This window comes from Lipotes vexillifer, unplaced genomic scaffold (assembly GCF_000442215.2).
Source record: "Lipotes vexillifer unplaced genomic scaffold, Lipotes_vexillifer_v1.1 scaffold889, whole genome shotgun sequence".
In the NCBI taxonomy this organism is placed as follows: Eukaryota; Metazoa; Chordata; class Mammalia; order Artiodactyla; family Lipotidae; genus Lipotes; species Lipotes vexillifer.
In genome coordinates this window covers 380660-388768 of record NW_006788335.1, presented here as the reverse complement: position 1 = coordinate 388768, position 8109 = coordinate 380660, and the positions used below count along the sequence as shown (strand labels likewise).

Genomic DNA, 8109 nt, shown 5'->3' with positions numbered 1-8109 from the left:
CCCACTCCCTTGCAGGTGGTGCTCCTGAGTGCGCTCTCCAGTAAAGCTCCTGCGTGCAAACCTCCTCCTCAGACTCTGTGACCCAGGGAACCTGGCCCAACACACTGTGCACATCCTCAACCACACTAGTTAATATCAAACTGTCGCCAAGATGGTTGTACCAACTTACATTCCTACCAACAACGCCTGAGAGTTCCATTTGCTCAACATCCTTGCCAGATCCTGGTATTGTTAGGCTTTTTATTTATAGCCAGTCTGGTGGGTGTGAAATGGAATTTCATTGTGGTTTGAATTTACATTTCCCTGATGACTAAGGAGGTTGAGCACCTTTTCATGGGTTTACCGGCAATTTGGATTTTCACTTTTTGGGAACAGCCCCAGCTCCTTTGCCAGTTCTGGTTTCACAGACCCCCTCATTTAGTGCTACCTACTAAGGGAGGGAGTGCAGGACTAAGCCCAAGGCGGACTTAAATGGCTTTCCTGAAGGCCAGCAATCTCAATGGATCCTTCATCCTCTTCTGACTTGACATCTGAGTGGTGTGAGATTCGGTGGACCATTCCCTCCTCCCATCACCTTCTGCTCTTGGCTTCCCTGACAGTGAACAAACCTAGCGTTCTCTGCCTCTCTGGCTGCCCGCTCTCTGTCCCCTCTGCAGGCTCGACCTCCTGCAAAGGCTTAACTATGAATTGTTGGGGATCCTCAGGGAGTAGTCCTTGGCCCTGTTTTCATCTTACTCTGATCTCTCTCTTTTCCAAATCCCCTCTCCACCCTTCTCCACTCTGCTCTCTGTTTTTGGTTTTTTTTTTTGGCCGTACCATGAGGCATGTGGGATCTTAGTTCCCCGACTAGGGATCAAACCTGCACCCCCTGCATTGTAAGTGCGGCGTCTTAACCTCTGGACTGCCAGGGAAGTCCCCTCCACTTGGGTCTCTGCCTCAGGAAGCTGATTATATGGATACCTTGAGTGGGCTTGCTTGTTCTTTAATTTTGGATTGGGTTTTAGTTATTGCTGCATAACAAATTATGTCAATTTAGAGGCTTAAAAATGCCACCATTTTATTATTGCTCATGATTCTGTGGGTTGACTGGGATCATCTGGGGTCAGTTCTGCTCCACCTGACGTCACATAGGTGTAGTCCACTGGGGACTCAACTGGAACATCGAAGATGGCGCTTTCATGTCTAGCAACTTGGTGGGGATGGCTAGAAGTCTGGCCTCAGCAGGACTGGGAAGCCTGAAACTCTGTCTCTTTCCAAGGCATTTCAGGGCCTCCCCACCTCCCTAAGGCCTTTCCCTCCCACAGTCCTTCTGGTACAAGGGAGCCAGACTTCTTATATAGCAGCTCAGGGTTCCTCAAACTGCAAAAGCTGAAACTGCCAGGTCCCCTTAATTCATGGGTCCCTAGTTGGCACTGCATCACTCTGCTGCCTCTGTTGGTTAAATAGGTCACTGGACCAGGCCAAATATAGCATGGGAAGGGACTGCACAAAGGCATGAACACCGGGCAGCATGATTCCTTTGGGACCGTCTTTGGAGACTAGCCACCACAGTCTCCTATCTCGTCCTCAAGCTCCCTCTCTTGTGCAGAATGAATGTTTCCCCCCACTTTCCATAACCCCCAAACTCTCATCCCATTTCAGCCTCAAGGGCAGGCCAGAAGTCTGGTTTCTCATCCAATTGTTGATGAGGCACTTGGGCAAGGCTCCTCTTGATCTGAAGACCTGTAGACTAGAGAGAAGTTATCTGCCCTCACGTACCCAACATATATAAATGAGACAGGAACTGCAGCACCACAATGTACACTCCCATTCAAAAGAGAAGACAGAGCCGTCACAGGTCCATCACAGTTCTGAAATTCTTCCGGGTACAATTCTCCATGCTCCAGTGCTAGGGACTGTATGTTGATCGGGGCCCAGGTCTGCTCCCTGGGAATGGTTCTGTTTGGCTCTTGGCCTCTGAGTCATCCTTGTTTTACTTAAGAAATGGTTCATGTTTGCCTGATTCCTGTCCTTAGGCAGTTGAGAGTCACAAAGGCTACATTTTGTTTTATAATGTTTCTGTTCCTTTCTTAAAAAAAATTTTTTTTTTTTACCTTTTGACACCCTTCACCCATAAAAGTACATATAATGCGTGTATATATGTATATGTACCTTATATGTTTATTTTTAAAATAAATTTATTTATTTTTGGCTGCGTTGGGTTTTTTGGTTGCTTAGTGGGGGTTGCTCTTCGTTGCAGTGCAAGGGCTTCTTATTGCGCTGGCTTGTCTTAGCTGTGGAGCACAGGCTCTAGGCGCGCAGGCTTCAGTAGTTGTGGCTCGCGGGCTCTAGAGCACGGTCTCAGTGGTTGTGGCGCATGGGCTTAGTCACTCCGCCGCATATGTGATCTTCCCTGACCAGGGCTCGAACCCGTGTCCCCTGCAATGGCAGGCGGATTCTTAACCACTGCGCCACCAGGGAAGTCCTGTATTTTTATTTTACATACACACACATACAATTGGCCCTCCATGTGCACATGTTCTGCATCTGCAGATTCAACCATCCACAAACCGAAAATATTTGGAAAAAAAATTCCAGGAAGTTCCAAAAAGCAAAACTTGAATTTGCTGCACTCCAACCATTTTTTTTTTTTCCTGCAAAAAGCTTTATTGTTTCCATTTGGTCTGCGGTGTGGGAGAGGGCTCCAGGCTGGTTAAGAAGCTGCCTAGTGGCGGCAGGCAGAAGGCCTGGCACCACGGGGTTGTCGGAGGGGTCGTCAAAGTCCCCTGGGCTCCAGAGGATTCTAGTCGTAGTGGAGGGTGATCCTTCCAAAGAGATACTCGTCCAGCCCAACCTGGGAGCCGGCCAGCCTGTGGAGGTTAGTCAGGTGGTCGCCCTTCTTCCTGATGAGTTTCACCTCCTCATCCAGGAAGTGGCTGTCCAGGAAGTCACAGAGATGGGGGGGCAGAACTCAGAGCATGCAGATCCAAGAGGGCTCGGTTCAGGTTGTTCTCCAGGACTGTGGCGACTTCCACAGTGTTCAGGTTTTACCCCACTCATCTTGGGACGGCTTCTGTGTGTCCTGGAAGCGTGTGCGGCAGCCACGCCGGTTTTGCATCTGCAAGAGACCCTCTGCAGCCCCGCGTTTCTCCCGCACCAACTTGCCCAAGAAGTGGTCCACGCCCTCCAGAGCCACGTGGTCTCGGTAGAAATAGAAGCCCAGAGAGAGCTGGGTGTGGAAGGCGCGCAGGCGCGTGTTGACCGGGGGTGGGGGTGGGGGTGGGTTTGATGGCGGCCTCCACCGCAGGGAAATAATCCTGAGGAAAGTGGGAGCTCCGCTGATCCTCAATACGGAGAGAACTCCGAATATGGTGTTGGTTGGTCCCTGAAGCCGAGGCTGGCTGAGAGGTTGGTGCCTAAGGTTGTGGCTGGGAACAAAGTTGGAGGGTGGTTGGAGGCTGGAAGAAGGGGCGTCCCTGGCGGTGTCCTGTCCAGACACTGTAGAAGCTAGAGACAGATTCTCGGGATTTAAAGTATACGGGAGGATGTGCCTAGGTTATATACAAATAGTAGGCCATCGCATATATAAGGGACTTGAGTATCTGTGGATTTTGGTATCCACGGGGGTCCTGGAATGAATCCCCCACGGATACTTAGGTACAACTATATACATATAATGTCTCTGTTCCTCTCAGTCCAGATTAGTAAAATTGAAGCTTTTGTGCATTTCCTATGTATCAAATGACCTGCTCCATTAGACAAAAGCCACACTTAACATTTCTTTCTGAAACAGACCCTTTGGGCCACATGCAAGCGCTGAGGGATACGCCTTCAGAGGTTCTTAGAAGCCTGTTGTCTAGCTGAGAGGCTCTACCTACGCCGTACCCTGAAATGCATCTGAGTTCTCAAGAAAGTCTCTTGTATCTGCATCCTTCATCTGATGTCGACCCGGAGGCCACATTTCACGGGAAGCACCCTGTATTTCATCTTTGCCACCAGGTTCCTTCCCTCCCCCAGGTTCTTATTTCCTTTGAGACTCTTTATTGGGCTATCGATGTTGGGGATGAGAAACGGTCTCATTTTCCAACCTAACAAGCTTGAGGCAAGGAGCGTTTCCTATAGATTCCTCTGGAATACGGAACAGCTCTTTCTTTAGCTCATCCTCTATCCGTCCCTCAGCTAAAATGAACCAGTTGATTCTTTCAACATTCTGCCTTGAAATCTCCTCAGCCAAAGCAACAAGGCTATGAACTGTACTTTCTGTTTTCCACGATATTACAGGGAACAGTTTTACTACATTTTTCTGTCAGTACATAAGTCGCATCCCCTTTGGTCAGGCTCCTGTAACAATTTCTCACATTCTTCCACATTTCAATAACAATCTCTTCAAGGCCCCCTGGCCTCTGCCCATTGCCCTGTTCCTAAGCCAATGTCCCATGTTTTCAGTGCTGTTTATTGGAGCCCCCCCTTAGATAGCAATTCCTGTATGGGCTGTCTATGGCTGAATAGCAATCACTCCAAAGTCTAAAACAGCGACACTTTATGATCTCCCAGTTCTGTGGACTGACCGGCTCAGCTCCACATGATGTTGGCTGGGGCAGTGATCCTCCAGCCCCTCCTCCATGACGGCTCACTCACATGGCTGCACCTTGGTGGGGACAGCTCGGAAGCTGGGCTCAACTGGGGCCCTAGGACACTGGGCCTCTCTTCTGTCACTCCTTGGCTTTTTTTTGCGGTACGCAGGCCTCTCACTGCTGTGGCCCCTCCCGTTGTGGAGCACAGGCTCCGGACACGCAGGCTCAGCGGCCATGGCTCACGGGCCCAGCTGCTCCGCGGCATGTGGGACCTTCCTGGACCAGGGCACGAACCCGTGTCCCCTGCATCGGCAGGCAGACTCTCAACCACTGCGCCACCTGGGAAGCCCACTCCTTGGCTTTTCGTGTAATCTCTCCTGGTAGTGTCTTCAACAGGGCAGACAACCCGGACAAGTTTCATAAACTGTCCTGGCTCTGCCCACTCCTTATCTGCCCCTGTTCCCGCCAGAAGGCTCCGACTCTGCATCCTTCTGACAGAGCACCTGTCTTGTATGAGCCACCATTTACTGACCACTTGGGATTCGTCTGTTCTCTCCTGGGCGGAGCCCCGTACTCGGGACTTGACATGTATTTTTTCTCTTAATGCTCAAGGCTGTCCCTGTTAGAGATTGCTTCCTCATTTCACGAAGCTGAAAAATGTTGAGTGACTTGCCCAAGGTCATGGGACTAGACAGGGGCAGAGCTGGACTGGAATCCAGGTCCACCTGACTCCACAGTCTGTGCCCTCTTCAGTCCACTGTGCAGACATCCAGGGTCAGTCAGTGAACCCCAGAACAAGGTCACCATTGGCTGAGGAGCTTCTGGACTTTTAGGTATAACGTACGTACACATGGTGAAGTTCACGAAGCACATGGATCTTCCATGTATAACCCAGGGATCCTTACAAATGTGCAGCCCCAATCAACAAATACCCAGATCGAGATGTATAACACCTGCAGCTCCCTAACCAGCTCCCTCGTGCCTCTTCCCAGTCTATGCTCCTTTGACTTCTATCGTCATCTATTAGTTCCGCATATTCTTGAACTTCATAGGAATGAAATCATAGCGGATGGGTTCTTTTGTCTGGCTTCTTAATGCTCAACATCATATCAGTGAGATTCATTTTTGCCTGGCAGGTAGCAGTAAGTAGTCCCTTTGTCGTGCTCTGTGGTATCCATCGTATGAATACAGCACAGTTTATTTATCTGTTCTCCTTGGCATGGATATTCGGGTTGCATCCAGTTTGGGGCTATTATGAACAAAGCTGCTAGGAACATTCTTGTACGTGTCCTTGGATGGACTTAAGCACTCGTTTGTCTTGGGAATGTATGCAGGAGTAGAACTGCTATATGATATGGTAGGTTTAAGTTTAGCCTTACTGGAAACTTCCAGTTTTCAACAGTGTCTGCTCCATTTTGCTTTCCCACCAGCTATGGATGAGAACTCCTGTTAGCAGATTGAGAGAGAATTCACATACCCTAAAATCCCCTCTTTTAAAGTGTATAATTCGGTAGTTTTAGGATACTCACAGTTGTACAACCATCACACTGATTCCAGAACATTTCATCACCCCCAAAAAAGCCCCATGTTCATTAGCAATCTCTCCCATTCCTCCCTTCTCCCCTCCCCACCCCAGCTGCTGGCAACCACTAATCTACTTTTTTTGTCTCTATTTGCCTATTCTGGACATTTATGTAAATGGAACCTTACAGTATGTGGCCTTCTGTGTCAGGCTTCTCTCACTTAGCATAATGTTTTCAAGGTTCATCCATGTTGTGGCATGTATCAATACTTTTTATTGCCAAATAATATTCTATTATACAGTGATACCACATTTTATCCATTCATCAGTTGATGGATATTTGACTTGTTTCTACCTTTTGGCTATTGTAAACAATGCTGCTATGAACATTCTATTGGGTAGGCACCAAGGAGTGGGATTGCTGGGTCTACCTGGGTTTTATAGGATTCAGGGGGAAGACTCCATGGTGAAGGAATTTCCAGCGTGAAAATAGTCCACCTGTACAGGTGGGCCTCATCTTCTACTCTGCAGCAGACCATTCTCAGCTGGGAGGCATCGAGAATCTCTTCATGATCAATGGCAAAGTTAAAATCTAGATATCTTGGAGGTAGTGTGTAGAACATCCTCCCGGGGTTATGAAAGAAGACAGACCTGAAATCACAGTTCACCATTTCCTAGTTGTGTGAACTTGGGTGAGATACTGCTCTCAGCCTCAGTGTTCTTATCTGCATAATGGACACAAATAACTCCTATTTCACAGGTAGCTCGGCTTCTGTCACTTGGGTGCTAACCAGCATGAGAGGCATGGACCCAGTAAGCGCGAGTCCCTTCCCCCTTTTCCTTCCTTCAGTCAGTTCTTCATCTTCCTGAAAAATGTGCTACTCAGAGCAAAAAAATAACTTTAGGCAGGAACAGTGGCTCTAGACCCTGTGCATTCAAAGCACATGGGGAGTCTTTTTTAACGTATCAGTGGCCAGACCTACCCGCAGAGGTTCTGATTTAATTCATCTGGGTTAGTGAGCAGGCATTTGTTTTTTTCAAATCTCCCCAGGTGATTCTAAGGTGCATCCAGGGCTGAGAACCACTATACAAAAGGAATTACCTGTGTTTGAGGGGCTGGGAATAGGGGTATGGTGACCAGCCACCCCAGTTTGCCAAGAACTGCCCCAGTTTTAACGCTGAAAATCCTGCATCCCAACAAACTTCCTCAGTCCTGGGTAAACTGGGCTACCGTTAAGGAAATGATGCACAAATGTTGATTTGTGGTACTTATATTTAGGATTTTCTTTCAACTGTCAGGTTTGAAGCCAAAGTACTTTTTTTTTTTTCTTTTTTTTTTTTTTTTTTTCTTGCGTTAGGCGGGCCTCTCACTGTCGTGGCCTCTCCCATTTGCGGAGCACAGGCTCCGGACGCGCAGGCTCAGTGGCCATGGCTCACGTGCCCAGCCGCTCCGCGGCATGTGGGATCTTCCCGAAACGGGGCACGAACCCGCGTCTTCTGCATCGGCAGGCGGACTCTCAAGCACTGCGCCACCAGGGAAGCCCGAAGCCAAAGTACTTTTGAACTTAGGGAATAAAGAGCAGAAAGCTGCCAACTGTACCCCAACACAGAGTTTGAAATGCACAGGAGACGGAGGACTTGGGGGGGAAGGGGTTAGTTAGGGCAGCACCTCTCAGACCTTGGTGTGCATGAGACTCATTGCAGTGTCCTGTAAAATGCAGCTTCTGACCAGCAGATCTGGGGTGGGCCTGATACTGTCTGTTTCTAACAAGCTCCCAGGTGATTCCAATGTGGCTGGTCCAGGGACCATGCGTGGAGGAGCGAGAATCTCGAGAGATGTAACTTCTCTCTTACAAGGAACATAACCTTGAGGGAATTCCTTCTTCCTTCAGACCTTTGGATCTATCAGCTATAAAATGGGGATAGAAATACCCACATCACAGGAAACCCCCAGGAGGTTTCACAATAATTTAGAAGTGTGTTGTTGGGAAGAGTCAGCGTGCCTGGCGTGCAGTGGGGGCTGACTGGATATAA

The 8109-nt window shown here is 48.8% G+C and overlaps 1 pseudogene; it reads right to left on the bottom strand.

The window, feature by feature from the left end:
• Nucleotides 1-2782: 2782 nt before the first annotated feature.
• LOC103069752 (ferritin light chain-like) lies at nucleotides 2783-4603 on the bottom strand (annotated as a pseudogene).
• Nucleotides 4604-8109: the final 3506 nt, after the last annotated feature.